Source organism: Procambarus clarkii, unplaced genomic scaffold, assembly GCF_040958095.1.
Source record: "Procambarus clarkii isolate CNS0578487 unplaced genomic scaffold, FALCON_Pclarkii_2.0 HiC_scaffold_714, whole genome shotgun sequence".
NCBI classification, from domain to species: Eukaryota; Metazoa; Arthropoda; class Malacostraca; order Decapoda; family Cambaridae; genus Procambarus; species Procambarus clarkii.
Window position 1 is genome coordinate 25,778 of NW_027189747.1, and position 18,102 is coordinate 43,879.

The following is an 18,102-nucleotide window of genomic DNA, read 5'->3' on the forward strand; positions in this document are numbered from 1 at the left end:
TGGTGGGTGATGGGTGATGAGTGATGGTGTGGTGTGGTGTGGTGTGGTGTGGTGTGGTGTTGTTAAGAGTTGATTTACGGCCAGCCAGCCAGCCAGCCAGCCAGCCAGCTGCAGCCAAGGCAGGGCAAGGCAAGGCAAGGCAAGGCAAGGCAAGGCAGGCAGGCAGGCAGGCAGGCAGGCAGGCAGGCAGGCAGGCAGGCAGGCAGGCAGCCAGGCAGCCAGGCAGCCAGACAGGCAGGCAGGCAGGCAGGCAGGCAGGCAGGCAGGCAGGCAGGCAGGCAGGCAGGCAGGCAGGCAGGCAGCCAGGCAGGCAGGCAGGCAGGCAGGCAGGCAGGCAGGCAGGCAGGCAGGCAGGCAGCCAGGCAGCCAGGCAGGCAGGCAGGCAGGCAGGCAGCCAGCCAGCCAGCCAGCCAGCCAGCCAGCCAGCCAGCCAGCCAGCCAGCCAGCCAGCCAGCCAGCCAGCCAGCCAGCCAGCCAGCCAGCCAGCCAGCCAGCCAGCCACTCCCACTTTGTATTTATATGCATTCAATTTATATTCAAACATTATATATGTTAAGGGCCTTGTTTTAGTGTTTATTTTAAAAATGACAAACATCGAGTCATTTTACCAGTCCTTTAGCGTTAACGGTGATGCATTTTAAAACTGAACATAAATCGCCTTTTCTGGATATATCAAATATCGAATCCGCTTAATGTGCCTACAATTCAATCATTCAAAAAATACATAATTTACATCAAGCCTTTTCATAGAACAGACAATAAGATTTGTACATGCAAAATAAAAAAAAAAATCCTTTAAGTTATCAATACAATGTGAGAAAACTTTACTTTTATAACTAAAGTTGCACAATTATACCAACTCTATGGTGGCTGGGTTGTAAGGTGTGTGGCTGGTGTTTTGGAAGTCGCGAGTTCAAACGACCCAATGGGAATAATACTTTTTTTTTTTTGCCATACAATCTTCCTAATACTATTATGTAGGTTTGTGTGTGTGTTTTTTTTATTCATTCTTTGGTTTTATAGATGACATACATATTGACTCCTTTTACCGGTCCTTAATTAGGCTCTGGGGAAGCAATGGTGGTGGTGGTGGTGGTGGTGGTGCATTTAAAACTAAACCAAAAATCACCAGTTCTGGACGCGTCAAATATCATATCCGCTTAATGTGTCTACAACCTAATTACTTAAAACTACACTATTTAATTCATTCATATCATGTGCATATTGGTCATTATGCTCATACAACCGACATCAAAATTTATTTTCATTATTAGAATCATACATTTCATCAAGTAATACAGATACAAAGAGATTTTCTTTCTGAGAAGACCGTTAGTATTGGCTTGCAGGCAGGCAGGCAGGCAGGCATTTGAGGGTTATTATTTCGCCTGTTGATTGGGGGGAGGGTTGATGTGTTAGGGGGTTTTCGGTTAGATGTGGTGGTGGTGATTGGTGGTGGTGGTGATTGGTGGTGATTGGTGGTGATTGGTGGTGGTGGTGGTGGTGGTAGTAGGTGGGAGTTGGGGGTGGGGGGGTGGGGGGGGGGGGGGGGGGTGGGGAGGGAAGGGGAGGGGAATGATGGTCTGTGGATTCCTTCTCCGTACCCTTTACATATAAGCAAAAATATGCCTTCTTGTGGGTATAGAAACATTAACACAAATTATATCAGTAACTGATATTGTAGCCTTTTAAACAGAAAAGATTTGTACATACAAATACTTTTTAATTATCATTTATTTGTGGAAATGGCATTTACGTCATTAAATTGATACCTCAGCATCAAGCTAGTGTCCTGCAGCAGTGGTCCAGTGGTAAAGTGTATATAAGTGATGCGTATTCTTGGAGTTGCGAGTTCAAACCCGGATTAAGCTATATATATATATATATATATATATACAACATGTTTTGTTTTGGTTGTTTGTTTTTGTATAAAGCCTCACACAATATCTATATTAAGCGAGTTTGTTTTAAACATGACATACATATTAATTCATTTTACCAGGCCTTATTCCACACAACTCCGTGAATTTCCCGTGGAGCCAGCCATTCAAACAAAAACAAACGAAACAAAACAAAACAAAACAAAAAACATTATTGCCAACAGCATTTGGTGTTCCCAGGCGGTCACCCATCCAAGTACTAACCAAACCCAACGTTGCTTAACTTCGCTGATCGGACGAGAAGCGGTGTTCTCAACGTGGTGTGGCCGTTGGCATGAGACTGCCTACACATTGTGGCTAATAACCAACTCTTTTAAGTCATCGCGGCAGGATACGGACCTGCTTGTGGTGTCTTAATGGTAATTGTATCCTAACATATTTTTGTCTCCTTGGCATGGATATTTAACATCGTTTATTCAGTCTTGGGTTTATGTTCTTTCGCCATTTACAGACATTTTACATCTACCTACTTCCTCAGCCTGCCCTGCCAATTTCTAATGAATTTGTGGATTTTCTTTTGTAATACAAACATGTGTGTGCTCATCTGCTCTTCAGTTTTTATGATATTTGTCTCATCTGTCCTGCTTTATGATACTTTTACAAAGAACATGAACAAATGCTTCTATTTTAGAGAAGATATGGGATCCAGGTTTCGGAGCCGTAAAACCAACCGTCGTGATTGGTGGACGAGTTGCCAGGTTGCAGCTTCTGTACCGTGCCGGCACATAAATAGGTTCGGCTCAAGCGGCGGCAGCATCATTCCCCCGTGACTGTCTGAGCGTCTCTCATCACCTTGGTTGGTTCATCATCATCATGGTAGAAGCAAAGCCTACCAAGAAGGCTGCGGCTGCTGCTGCTGCTGTGGTGGCCACCACCAGGAAACCTCGCGTCCAGGTTGCTCACCCGAAAACTAGTCAAATGGTTCTAGCCGCGGTCGCAGCACTCAAAGACCGTAAGGGCTCGTCTCTACAAGCAATCAAGAAGTACGTTGTTGCCAACAACAAAGTCGAGGCTGCCAAGATCGCCATTTACATCCGAAGATTTCTCAAGAAAGCAGTGGCTGACGGCATTCTTGTTCAGACCAAGGGAAGTGGAGCTAGTGGATCATTCAAGCTGGCCGTAGCAGAGAAGAGGGCCGTTCTAACTCCCAAGAAAGCCACCACAACCAAGAAACCATCTACAGCAGCAAAGAAGGCCGTGGTAACTCCCAAGAAAGCCGCCACAAGCAACAAACCACCTACAGCCTTGAAAAAGAAGCAGCAGCAGCAGCTTGTTGTTGGGAACAAAAAGCCCAAAATAAAGAGAGCTTCAAAATCTCCCAAACCACCCAAGGCAAAGAAAGCTGTCAAAAAAACAACAAAGGCAAAATAAACGACGACATGCAAGCAGCATGAATACACATGACAATAAACATCCAGGCCTCCCCCCCTCAGTGGAGGGGCCTCATATGATTCCAAAAAAGAGTTTAGTTTTGTAGACAAATAAATCATTACTTTTGGGGTAGATTTACTCTGTATATTATATATATATATATATATATATATATATATATATATATATATATATATATATATATATATATATATATATATATATATATATATATATATATATATACATACATACATGGGTGAGGTGATATGGTACCAAAGTTTTGGGTAAGGTGATTGACATTTACACAAGATAAAACACGAACCAATGGGAATAAAAACATAAGAATGGAAGTAACTGCAGAAGGCCTATTGGCCCATAACACAAGCACTTCCTCTTGATGCTTCTATATTGGTTCAGAGTCTTGAAGCTATAATAATATATATATATATATATATATATATATATATATATATATATATATATATATATATATATATATATATATATATATATATATATATATATATATATATATACACACAAAACTAAATAGTCTTGTTAGACAAATTGCCCCTATTAGAGGCAAGTTGACTAACAAGCCGAATGACTGGCAATTGTTTTGAATTTGAGTTAAATCTAACATAGAAATGTAATCAAACCTAACCTAACCTATGCTAACCCAAGCTAAGCTAACCTAACCTAACCTAAGCTAACCCAAGCTAAGCTAAGCTAACCTAACCTAACCTAACCTAACCTAACCTAAGCTAATCTAACCTAACCTAACCCAGCAATTCATGATCTTAATATAATACTGTTAATTGGATAAACCAATTTGGAAAGAAATGTTCGAAAATAACAAAATTAACTGTGCTTGTTAGGAAAATTGGGCCTTGCATACTTGTCCCAATAGTGTGGTTCTCGCTTTTAGGTACGACATAAACGTATACCTAAGTTGAGAGAGAAAAAGATTCTCACTCAAACATGCATATCGATTGCCAGTCCTGAATTCTGGGTAAATATTCGTGTCCTCCCTTTTCATTTACCATCATTTGGATACTATCAAAACAGCTCTGAGAAGGATAAAATGAATAAAACGGGTAGCTCCCTCATGTAAAAAGGAAGAGTTGGGAAAGATCTCTCTCTCTCTCTCTCTCCCCCTCACACCCCCCCCCCCCCCCCACCAATGATCCTGCTCTGCTAGTATATAACGTAACAAACCTTCCCCCCCCCCCCTCCCCAATCAGAGTCCCTTTAAGCATGCGAGGATAAAAAATAGATTTCATAAGACCCAATGTGCTAGCTGATATCAAAACAATTTATGTTATCGTCTATTAAGCCCTTCAGTAAAAAAGTATAGGGACCTAATTAGGTCCCGTTTTGAGGTGGTGGTGGGTGGAATCGATGGATTAGCCAAGCTCTTATCCGCCGAATCCGTAGAGGGTACGACCCTGGCGCTTCAGAGCGTACACCACGTCCATGGCAGTGACGGTCTTCCTCTTGGCGTGTTCCGTGTAGGTTACAGCATCACGGATGACGTTCTCGAGGAACACCTTCAGGACGCCACGGGTCTCTTCGTAGATGAGACCCGAAATACGCTTGACGCCGCCACGACGAGCTAAGCGACGAATAGCGGGCTTGGTGATGCCCTGGATGTTGTCACGTAGCACCTTACGATGACGCTTGGCGCCACCCTTTCCGAGTCCCTTGCCTCCCTTGCCGCGTCCAGTCATGGTGTTGTAGTTGTGTGAATCGAATTGATCGAATGCCCGCACGATTTCCCGACTATATCCCATCAAGCGGACGTACTAGTAGCATTGCAACTCCTGCCTGCCCTTACTTTACGCTTGTGGTCGAGTAGACACGGCTTTCTCACAACGCTTTCAAAACTGCAGTTGCCTACTCGTCTGTTTCACGTCCCTGTGAAATGACTTTTGCACAAATCCAAAAAATAGAGCAAAATCAGCGATAATAGTGATTGAGGTGAGCCGCCTGTTGGCTGCAGCCAGAGGAAGGAGGGGAGGGGCAACGGGGTGACGTAGGCGAGTCGAGCAGCCAATGGCGCTCGAGCAAGCGCCTCGAGACGGCGTATATAAGCAAAAATTTTTCGGCGCCGGCCATCACAAACCACAGTTGTTCACCATGGCTCGCACCAAGCAGACTGCTCGCAAGTCCACGGGAGGCAAGGCTCCTCGTAAGCAGCTGGCCACCAAGGCAGCACGCAAGTCTGCTCCTGCCACAGGGGGTGTGAAGAAGCCTCACCGTTACAGGCCCGGAACGGTCGCCCTGCGTGAGATCCGTCGTTACCAGAAGAGCACCGAGTTGCTCATCAGGAAACTTCCCTTCCAGCGTCTGGTGCGCGAGATTGCCCAGGACTTCAAGACCGATCTTCGCTTCCAGTCGTCTGCCGTCATGGCTTTACAGGAGGCATCCGAGGCTTACCTGGTCGGTCTCTTCGAGGACACTAACCTCTGTGCCATCCACGCCAAGCGTGTCACCATCATGCCAAAGGACATTCAGCTTGCTCGCCGTATCCGTGGAGAGCGTGCATAAGCTAAATCGACCACCCTAGTATACACCAAACTCGGCCCTTCTCAGGGCCAAAATATCCTTCTAAGGAGATTTCAGACATTCCTAGCATCAGTCATATGAATTAACCTTCATCTACACATATAATAAATAAATAAATAAATAAACAAATACACTAATTTAGGTGTCATACATACACGTGATATCAATAAATCAAGTCATTTGTAGTACAACCTGTTCTCTTACAAACAAAACGCCGTCGCTTTTCGCTCTTATGCACTGTCAAGGATCACCCACCCCCCCCCCCCCCCCAAAATAAAAATTGTCATACTGTACTAGAAATAAAAGCAGCTTGTATAAGTGACATACTGTCCAGTCCTGTTTTATTCTGTTTTCGGTCCTCTGGCTTAATCTGTTAAGTTAGGAGATGACATTTTAAATTAACCGTTTTCTTGACATTTTCAAACCTAAGAGGGTGGCCTGCATAGTAATCCTAATGTGGAACATAACAATGAATCTCTAATCTCTAGAAAAAAGATACCGAGTGCTTATATGTGTTGAGAGAGAGAGAGAGAGAGAGAGAGAGAGAGAGAGAGAGAGAGAGAGAGAGAGAGAGAGAGAGAGAGAGAGAGAGAGAGAGAGAGAGAGAGAGAGAGAGACAGACAGACAGACAGACAGACAGACAGACAGACAGACAGACAGACAGACAGACAGACAGACAGACAAGACAGACAGACAGACAGACAGACAGACAGACAGACAGACAGACAGAGACTGAGAGAGAGAAACACACACAGACAGTTTCATAAATATTCTCATTTTATAGCTATTTGCTTTCAGTGACAGAGGTTTTTGTTATAATAGTATTGGTGTCTAACACTCACAATCTCTTTAGAAATTAAAGTGTGGCTCCAATGGAGCCGAGTTTGTTGGTTTGAGGCCAAGCCACCACCACAGGGCAGTAAGTAAGCCGTTTACTTGGAGGAGGTGTACTTGGTGACGGCCTTAGTGCCCTCAGAGACGGCGTGCTTGGCCAGTTCTCCGGGCAACAGGAGCCTTACAGCCGTCTGGATCTCCCGACTGGTAATGGTGGAACGCTTGTTGTAGTGGGCCAGGCGAGAAGCCTCGGCGGCGATGCGCTCAAAGATGTCGTTCACGAACGAGTTCATGATCGACATGGCTTTGGAAGAGATACCAGTGTCGGGGTGGACCTGCTTCAGCACTTTGTAGATGTAGATGCTGTAGCTCTCCTTCCTCCTGCGCTTCTTTTTCTTATCGCCCTTGGCAATGGCCTTCTGGGCCTTTCCGGCCTTCTTGGCAGCCTTTCCAGATGCCTTGGGTGGCATGATGATGCTCGTGCTGGCTGGCGTTGCAGTACAATAATGAACTTTTGCGCGAGTCGAGCTTTCCTTTTATATCCCGCTCGCGACTCAGCTCAGAGCGGGTCGCGTGGCGGAGCGCGCTGATTGGTCAGTGGCGGACTCCCTTGATCCTGAGCGGGGTATATAACACGAAGCTCGATCTGCGGGCCGGCATTAAAACACCACAAACCCACAACAGCAGCAGCAATGTCAGGACGCGGCAAGGGAGGCAAAGTGAAGGGCAAGTCAAAGTCTCGCTCCAGCAGGGCCGGACTTCAGTTCCCCGTGGGCAGAATTCACCGTCTGCTGCGTAAGGGCAACTACGCCGAACGCGTCGGTGCTGGCGCTCCTGTCTACCTGGCAGCCGTCATGGAATACCTCGCTGCCGAAGTTCTCGAGCTCGCCGGTAACGCCGCACGTGACAACAAGAAGACCCGTATCATCCCACGTCACTTGCAGTTGGCCATCCGCAACGACGAAGAACTCAACAAACTTCTGTCTGGCGTAACCATTGCACAGGGAGGTGTTCTTCCAAACATTCAGGCAGTTCTTTTGCCAAAGAAGACAGAGAAGAAGTAAGCACTTCTGCCACCCACCGCGACAAATACCATAACCAGGCTCCATCCGGAGCCACACACACTTTAATAGAGAGATTCAAGTAGACAATCAACTTTCAAACATTAATAATAACATTTATATTGATTTCATTTGGAATGTGTACATAACAAACAAACAAAACAAAATTATAGGGGATATTCAGCATCACTTGGAATATTAACCAATCATATAAATCCAATATATATTTTATATTTTACTTTAAGCGAGGAATTCATATTCTATCCATTTTTAATCATACAAATGAACAAAAGCAATTCTTCACTAGACGTAATGAATGAATAAATGATCAAGGTTTTAATGTGTTTCATGAATATATATATATATATATATATATATATATATATATATATATATATATATATATATATATATATATATATATATATATATATATTAATACTTGTGAACCAGAATATGTTTGAGCAGCAGCGATCGTGCCTGCCATTGGCCGAAGTGCAACAATTCAAATAATTTAAAGGGCCTGCTCGGGTATATAAGAGAGGCTGGGAGACTGGGGCCGGTGGTGGGTGATGGGTGATGAGTGATGGTGTGGTGTGGTGTGGTGTGGTGTGGTGTGGTGTTGTTAAGAGTTGATTTACGGCCAGCCAGCCAGCCAGCCAGCCAGCCAGCTGCAGCCAAGGCAGGGCAAGGCAAGGCAAGGCAAGGCAAGGCAAGGCAGGCAGGCAGGCAGGCAGGCAGGCAGGCAGGCAGGCAGGCAGGCAGGCAGCCAGGCAGCCAGGCAGCCAGACAGGCAGGCAGGCAGGCAGGCAGGCAGGCAGGCAGGCAGGCAGGCAGGCAGGCAGGCAGGCAGGCAGGCAGCCAGGCAGGCAGGCAGGCAGGCAGGCAGGCAGGCAGGCAGGCAGGCAGCCAGGCAGCCAGGCAGGCAGGCAGGCAGGCAGCCAGCCAGCCAGCCAGCCAGCCAGCCAGCCAGCCAGCCAGCCAGCCAGCCAGCCAGCCAGCCAGCCAGCCAGCCAGCCAGCCAGCCAGCCAGCCACTCCCACTTTGTATTTATATGCATTCAATTTATATTCAAACATTATATATGTTAAGGGCCTTGTTTTAGTGTTTATTTTAAAAATGACAAACATCGAGTCATTTTACCAGTCCTTTAGCGTTAACGGTGATGCATTTTAAAACTGAACATAAATCGCCTTTTCTGGATATATCAAATATCGAATCCGCTTAATGTGCCTACAATTCAATCATTCAAAAAATACATAATTTACATCAAGCCTTTTCATAGAACAGACAATAAGATTTGTACATGCAAAATAAAAAAAAAAATCCTTTAAGTTATCAATACAATGTGAGAAAACTTTACTTTTATAACTAAAGTTGCACAATTATACCAACTCTATGGTGGCTGGGTTGTAAGGTGTGTGGCTGGTGTTTTGGAAGTCGCGAGTTCAAACGACCCAATGGGAATAATACTTTTTTTTTTTTGCCATACAATCTTCCTAATACTATTATGTAGGTTTGTGTGTGTGTTTTTTTTATTCATTCTTTGGTTTTATAGATGACATACATATTGACTCCTTTTACCGGTCCTTAATTAGGCTCTGGGGAAGCAATGGTGGTGGTGGTGGTGGTGGTGGTGGTGCATTTAAAACTAAACCAAAAATCACCAGTTCTGGACGCGTCAAATATCATATCCGCTTAATGTGTCTACAACCTAATTACTTAAAACTACACTATTTAATTCATTCATATCATGTGCATATTGGTCATTATGCTCATACAACCGACATCAAAATTTATTTTCATTATTAGAATCATACATTTCATCAAGTAATACAGATACAAAGAGATTTTCTTTCTGAGAAGACCGTTAGTATTGGCTTGCAGGCAGGCAGGCAGGCAGGCATTTGAGGGTTATTATTTCGCCTGTTGATTGGGGGGAGGGTTGATGTGTTAGGGGGTTTTCGGTTAGATGTGGTGGTGGTGATTGGTGGTGGTGGTGATTGGTGGTGATTGGTGGTGATTGGTGGTGGTGGTGGTGGTGGTAGTAGGTGGGAGTTGGGGGTGGGGGGGTGGGGGGGGGGGGGGGGGTGGGGAGGGAAGGGGAGGGGAATGATGGTCTGTGGATTCCTTCTCCGTACCCTTTACATATAAGCAAAAATATGCCTTCTTGTGGGTATAGAAACATTAACACAAATTATATCAGTAACTGATATTGTAGCCTTTTAAACAGAAAAGATTTGTACATACAAATACTTTTTAATTATCATTTATTTGTGGAAATGGCATTTACGTCATTAAATTGATACCTCAGCATCAAGCTAGTGTCCTGCAGCAGTGGTCCAGTGGTAAAGTGTATATAAGTGATGCGTATTCTTGGAGTTGCGAGTTCAAACCCGGATTAAGCTATATATATATATATATATATATATACAACATGTTTTGTTTTGGTTGTTTGTTTTTGTATAAAGCCTCACACAATATCTATATTAAGCGAGTTTGTTTTAAACATGACATACATATTAATTCATTTTACCAGGCCTTATTCCACACAACTCCGTGAATTTCCCGTGGAGCCAGCCATTCAAACAAAAACAAACGAAACAAAACAAAACAAAACAAAAAACATTATTGCCAACAGCATTTGGTGTTCCCAGGCGGTCACCCATCCAAGTACTAACCAAACCCAACGTTGCTTAACTTCGCTGATCGGACGAGAAGCGGTGTTCTCAACGTGGTGTGGCCGTTGGCATGAGACTGCCTACACATTGTGGCTAATAACCAACTCTTTTAAGTCATCGCGGCAGGATACGGACCTGCTTGTGGTGTCTTAATGGTAATTGTATCCTAACATATTTTTGTCTCCTTGGCATGGATATTTAACATCGTTTATTCAGTCTTGGGTTTATGTTCTTTCGCCATTTACAGACATTTTACATCTACCTACTTCCTCAGCCTGCCCTGCCAATTTCTAATGAATTTGTGGATTTTCTTTTGTAATACAAACATGTGTGTGCTCATCTGCTCTTCAGTTTTTATGATATTTGTCTCATCTGTCCTGCTTTATGATACTTTTACAAAGAACATGAACAAATGCTTCTATTTTAGAGAAGATATGGGATCCAGGTTTCGGAGCCGTAAAACCAACCGTCGTGATTGGTGGACGAGTTGCCAGGTTGCAGCTTCTGTACCGTGCCGGCACATAAATAGGTTCGGCTCAAGCGGCGGCAGCATCATTCCCCCGTGACTGTCTGAGCGTCTCTCATCACCTTGGTTGGTTCATCATCATCATGGTAGAAGCAAAGCCTACCAAGAAGGCTGCGGCTGCTGCTGCTGCTGTGGTGGCCACCACCAGGAAACCTCGCGTCCAGGTTGCTCACCCGAAAACTAGTCAAATGGTTCTAGCCGCGGTCGCAGCACTCAAAGACCGTAAGGGCTCGTCTCTACAAGCAATCAAGAAGTACGTTGTTGCCAACAACAAAGTCGAGGCTGCCAAGATCGCCATTTACATCCGAAGATTTCTCAAGAAAGCAGTGGCTGACGGCATTCTTGTTCAGACCAAGGGAAGTGGAGCTAGTGGATCATTCAAGCTGGCCGTAGCAGAGAAGAGGGCCGTTCTAACTCCCAAGAAAGCCACCACAACCAAGAAACCATCTACAGCAGCAAAGAAGGCCGTGGTAACTCCCAAGAAAGCCGCCACAAGCAACAAACCACCTACAGCCTTGAAAAAGAAGCAGCAGCAGCAGCTTGTTGTTGGGAACAAAAAGCCCAAAATAAAGAGAGCTTCAAAATCTCCCAAACCACCCAAGGCAAAGAAAGCTGTCAAAAAAACAACAAAGGCAAAATAAACGACGACATGCAAGCAGCATGAATACACATGACAATAAACATCCAGGCCTCCCCCCCTCAGTGGAGGGGCCTCATATGATTCCAAAAAAGAGTTTAGTTTTGTAGACAAATAAATCATTACTTTTGGGGTAGATTTACTCTGTATATTATATATATATATATATATATATATATATATATATATATATATATATATATATATATATATATATATATATATATATACATACATACATGGGTGAGGTGATATGGTACCAAAGTTTTGGGTAAGGTGATTGACATTTACACAAGATAAAACACGAACCAATGGGAATAAAAACATAAGAATGGAAGTAACTGCAGAAGGCCTATTGGCCCATAACACAAGCACTTCCTCTTGATGCTTCTATATTGGTTCAGAGTCTTGAAGCTATAATAATATATATATATATATATATATATATATATATATATATATATATATATATATATATATATATATATATATATATATATATATATATATATATATATATATATATATATACACACAAAACTAAATAGTCTTGTTAGACAAATTGCCCCTATTAGAGGCAAGTTGACTAACAAGCCGAATGACTGGCAATTGTTTTGAATTTGAGTTAAATCTAACATAGAAATGTAATCAAACCTAACCTAACCTATGCTAACCCAAGCTAAGCTAACCTAACCTAACCTAAGCTAACCCAAGCTAAGCTAAGCTAACCTAACCTAACCTAACCTAACCTAACCTAAGCTAATCTAACCTAACCTAACCCAGCAATTCATGATCTTAATATAATACTGTTAATTGGATAAACCAATTTGGAAAGAAATGTTCGAAAATAACAAAATTAACTGTGCTTGTTAGGAAAATTGGGCCTTGCATACTTGTCCCAATAGTGTGGTTCTCGCTTTTAGGTACGACATAAACGTATACCTAAGTTGAGAGAGAAAAAGATTCTCACTCAAACATGCATATCGATTGCCAGTCCTGAATTCTGGGTAAATATTCGTGTCCTCCCTTTTCATTTACCATCATTTGGATACTATCAAAACAGCTCTGAGAAGGATAAAATGAATAAAACGGGTAGCTCCCTCATGTAAAAAGGAAGAGTTGGGAAAGATCTCTCTCTCTCTCTCTCTCCCCCTCACACCCCCCCCCCCCCCCCCCCCAATGATCCTGCTCTGCTAGTATATAACGTAACAAACCTTCCCCCCCCCCCCCTCCCCAATCAGAGTCCCTTTAAGCATGCGAGGATAAAAAATAGATTTCATAAGACCCAATGTGCTAGCTGATATCAAAACAATTTATGTTATCGTCTATTAAGCCCTTCAGTAAAAAAGTATAGGGACCTAATTAGGTCCCGTTTTGAGGTGGTGGTGGGTGGAATCGATGGATTAGCCAAGCTCTTATCCGCCGAATCCGTAGAGGGTACGACCCTGGCGCTTCAGAGCGTACACCACGTCCATGGCAGTGACGGTCTTCCTCTTGGCGTGTTCCGTGTAGGTTACAGCATCACGGATGACGTTCTCGAGGAACACCTTCAGGACGCCACGGGTCTCTTCGTAGATGAGACCCGAAATACGCTTGACGCCGCCACGACGAGCTAAGCGACGAATAGCGGGCTTGGTGATGCCCTGGATGTTGTCACGTAGCACCTTACGATGACGCTTGGCGCCACCCTTTCCGAGTCCCTTGCCTCCCTTGCCGCGTCCAGTCATGGTGTTGTAGTTGTGTGAATCGAATTGATCGAATGCCCGCACGATTTCCCGACTATATCCCATCAAGCGGACGTACTAGTAGCATTGCAACTCCTGCCTGCCCTTACTTTACGCTTGTGGTCGAGTAGACACGGCTTTCTCACAACCCTTTCAAAACTGCAGTTGCCTACTCGTCTGTTTCACGTCCCTGTGAAATGACTTTTGCACAAATCCAAAAAATAGAGCAAAATCAGCGATAATAGTGATTGAGGTGAGCCGCCTGTTGGCTGCAGCCAGAGGAAGGAGGGGAGGGGCAACGGGGTGACGTAGGCGAGTCGAGCAGCCAATGGCGCTCGAGCAAGCGCCTCGAGACGGCGTATATAAGCAAAAATTTTTCGGCGCCGGCCATCACAAACCACAGTTGTTCACCATGGCTCGCACCAAGCAGACTGCTCGCAAGTCCACGGGAGGCAAGGCTCCTCGTAAGCAGCTGGCCACCAAGGCAGCACGCAAGTCTGCTCCTGCCACAGGGGGTGTGAAGAAGCCTCACCGTTACAGGCCCGGAACGGTCGCCCTGCGTGAGATCCGTCGTTACCAGAAGAGCACCGAGTTGCTCATCAGGAAACTTCCCTTCCAGCGTCTGGTGCGCGAGATTGCCCAGGACTTCAAGACCGATCTTCGCTTCCAGTCGTCTGCCGTCATGGCTTTACAGGAGGCATCCGAGGCTTACCTGGTCGGTCTCTTCGAGGACACTAACCTCTGTGCCATCCACGCCAAGCGTGTCACCATCATGCCAAAGGACATTCAGCTTGCTCGCCGTATCCGTGGAGAGCGTGCATAAGCTAAATCGACCACCCTAGTATACACCAAACTCGGCCCTTCTCAGGGCCAAAATATCCTTCTAAGGAGATTTCAGACATTCCTAGCATCAGTCATATGAATTAACCTTCATCTACACATATAATAAATAAATAAATAAATAAACAAATACACTAATTTAGGTGTCATACATACACGTGATATCAATAAATCAAGTCATTTGTAGTACAACCTGTTCTCTTACAAACAAAACGCCGTCGCTTTTCGCTCTTATGCACTGTCAAGGATCACCCACCCCCCCCCCCCCCCCCAAAATAAAAATTGTCATACTGTACTAGAAATAAAAGCAGCTTGTATAAGTGACATACTGTCCAGTCCTGTTTTATTCTGTTTTCGGTCCTCTGGCTTAATCTGTTAAGTTAGGAGATGACATTTTAAATTAACCGTTTTCTTGACATTTTCAAACCTAAGAGGGTGGCCTGCATAGTAATCCTAATGTGGAACATAACAATGAATCTCTAATCTCTAGAAAAAAGATACCGAGTGCTTATATGTGTTGAGAGAGAGAGAGAGAGAGAGAGAGAGAGAGAGAGAGAGAGAGAGAGAGAGAGAGAGAGAGAGAGAGAGAGAGAGAGAGAGAGAGAGACAGACAGACAGACAGACAGACAGACAGACAGACAGACAGACAGACAGACAGACAGACAGACAGACAAGACAGACAGACAGACAGACAGACAGACAGACAGACAGACAGACAGACAGAGACTGAGAGAGAGAAACACACACAGACAGTTTCATAAATATTCTCATTTTATAGCTATTTGCTTTCAGTGACAGAGGTTTTTGTTATAATAGTATTGGTGTCTAACACTCACAATCTCTTTAGAAATTAAAGTGTGGCTCCAATGGAGCCGAGTTTGTTGGTTTGAGGCCAAGCCACCACCACAGGGCAGTAAGTAAGCCGTTTACTTGGAGGAGGTGTACTTGGTGACGGCCTTAGTGCCCTCAGAGACGGCGTGCTTGGCCAGTTCTCCGGGCAACAGGAGCCTTACAGCCGTCTGGATCTCCCGACTGGTAATGGTGGAACGCTTGTTGTAGTGGGCCAGGCGAGAAGCCTCGGCGGCGATGCGCTCAAAGATGTCGTTCACGAACGAGTTCATGATCGACATGGCTTTGGAAGAGATACCAGTGTCGGGGTGGACCTGCTTCAGCACTTTGTAGATGTAGATGCTGTAGCTCTCCTTCCTCCTGCGCTTCTTTTTCTTATCGCCCTTGGCAATGGCCTTCTGGGCCTTTCCGGCCTTCTTGGCAGCCTTTCCAGATGCCTTGGGTGGCATGATGATGCTCGTGCTGGCTGGCGTTGCAGTACAATAATGAACTTTTGCGCGAGTCGAGCTTTCCTTTTATATCCCGCTCGCGACTCAGCTCAGAGCGGGTCGCGTGGCGGAGCGCGCTGATTGGTCAGTGGCGGACTCCCTTGATCCTGAGCGGGGTATATAACACGAAGCTCGATCTGCGGGCTGCCTAGCAACTAGAAGTTAGAGGCCTCGGCCTAACTAACACCCACCATCCACTTAGTCTACCTGGACACTTCACAGCACCCACCATAGTATAGATTAGATTAGGCTGCCTGGCCCACCAAGCTATGGCGACCAAAGTCAGATTCACAGACGAATCTGGCCGGGGCCGTACCCCAGCCCAACTACTTGAGGTGGTCTACGAGGTCACCCAGATTACCTACAAAAATGTGTTCAAAATAACGAATGGAGCCATCCTGTTGGTGCCCAATGCAAACCTCCCAGACCTCCTTTCGTCAGACACCATGAACAAACTAAGGGAGAAGAATATCACTGTCTACCCCCCTGCCGAATTCCAAGCCCAACGCACCATCTTTGTACATAGGATCCATGACATCATCATGGATCACTCAAATGATGAAATAATTGCAGAAATAGAGAGGAAAAACAGGGATGTCAAAATACTTCAGGCCCACAGATTCACAACCCAACGCAACAACCAAGTACTGAAACTTACTCTGGCTTCACCGGAGCAAGCAACGCAAGTCTGCACACAAGGCCTTTCTGCATTTGGCATCATGGCTGAACCTGACAAAATCAACCCACAGAGGTTTTACAAGCTCAAGCAATGCTTCAAATGCTTTCAGTATGACCACTATTCCAATGCATGTAACAATGGAACCCCCAAGTGCAGCAGGTGCACAGGGGAACACAGCTACCGGGAATGCACAAACCCAACACCCAAATGTGCTCTATGCAATGGTCCACACATTGCAATCTCGCATCTTTGTCCTCGCAGGCAAGAGGCAATCAAGCAATTGCATGAAACGGAGACAGCAGCCCGCCAACAGGCAGCTATTACCATCCCTGCCCCTCCTCCACCAGTAAATGCCTGGGGCATCCCTAACCAACAACAGGCCCAGTCGGGGGCCCAAGGGGGACACCAAAGCACCCAACACCCCCATAACCCCACGGTTATACCAGAGCAAACCCAGAATCAAACACAACAGGCCCCAACACCTAACTCTCTTGCACCAAACCCCGATCCCAAGCCCAGCTTAGGGGCCGAACTTCTAACATTTGCTCAAATACAGTTTCCAGACAACCCAGTGAAGCTCCTAGGTTTCTGGAACTCACTTAGGAAAGACAATGGCCTACCCCCTGTCCATATGTCCGAGGACTCGCTTGCCTACTTGACTCCTAACATCACAACAACCGCCGGCCAGGCCCAAGCACAACCCAACAACCCCGACCCTAGTACTCCTCGCCCCCAGGCCTCTACCAACGCCCAGGAGACTCCAAACTCCCTGAACAACCCCGGCCCCTCCACCCCGACATTCTGGGAAACACCTATGTCCACCCTTCCTGAAACACTCCCACATCAGATCGTCCTCAAAGCTATCACAAACTCCCTTGCCATACGGAACCCCATCCGCCCTAGGAAATTTCGCTTCAAACATCGCAGCCCCACAACAATATATTCCACACAACGCTGTACCAAGAGGCCTAGGCCGAACAGCCGAACCCCATCCCCTGTGGACGGAGCAAGGGCAAGCAACCCCCACAACTCTTCACCAGAGAGCGACTCTAGCACCACGGATGTCGACATCATGAACAGCAGTGACACCGAGGACCCCCCAATGGCACAGCAACGTATGGTAAACCCCAAACCCAACCAATCCCCGACCGGAACCAGGAACAAGACACCTGGCTCAACAGCTTTACCCCCCTCCTCCACAAACAGAAGCGACCAAACCGAATGTAACAACATTGGCACTACAGCCAAACAAACACTTCCGTCTCATAGTCAATAATGGGGATCACAATCCTTCAGGTGAACATCAGACACTTCTTCAACAACAGATACCTTCTCACTCTGGAAGTAGCCAGACTTAACCCAGATGTAATCTTACTCAATGAAACAGCGGCCAGACAGGACCAGCACGTCTCCATCTGGGGATATTCCACCAGGGAAGTCAACAGGGGTAGGTTCAGTGGGGTGGCAATACTAATAAGAAGAGGACTCTCCTACCGCCCCATCCTCGTAGAAGACGACAACTTTCTTGCAATAGAACTCACCACTTCACACGGCCCCCTCATCGTCTGCACCGCATATCTACCACCTAGACTGGCCTACCTCCCCTCCATCCCTCTGAACAAGCTGCTCGACAGGAATCTCCCCACTATCATCGCAGGAGACCTGAATGCCCACCATCAGGCCTTATTCAACGCACCTGCCAGGCCAGACCTCAAGGGCAGGCAGCTCTTCAATCTAATGCAAAACCGGGACCTCTCCTTCCAAGGCCCCCACTTTAAGACGTTCTTTGCGGGCAACCAGAGGGGCACCCCTGACATAGTGCTGACCAACAGAGATTGTGACCTGTTCCACTGCAGAGTAACCCCAGGCAAGAACGTGGGGTCGGACCACATCCCTGTGGT

At 45.7% G+C, this 18,102-nt stretch overlaps 2 non-coding genes across 2 annotated transcripts; both read right to left on the reverse strand.

The window, feature by feature from the left end:
- Window positions 1-2,095: 2,095 nt before the first annotated feature.
- LOC138361771 (5S ribosomal RNA) lies at window positions 2,096-2,214 on the reverse strand. Its single transcript, XR_011227172.1, has one exon. It is a non-coding gene; the product is annotated as a 5S ribosomal RNA (ribosomal RNA).
- Window positions 2,215-10,409: 8,195 nt separating this feature from the next.
- On the reverse strand, window positions 10,410-10,528 carry LOC138361772 (5S ribosomal RNA). Its single transcript, XR_011227173.1, has one exon. It is a non-coding gene; the product is annotated as a 5S ribosomal RNA (ribosomal RNA).
- Window positions 10,529-18,102: the final 7,574 nt, after the last annotated feature.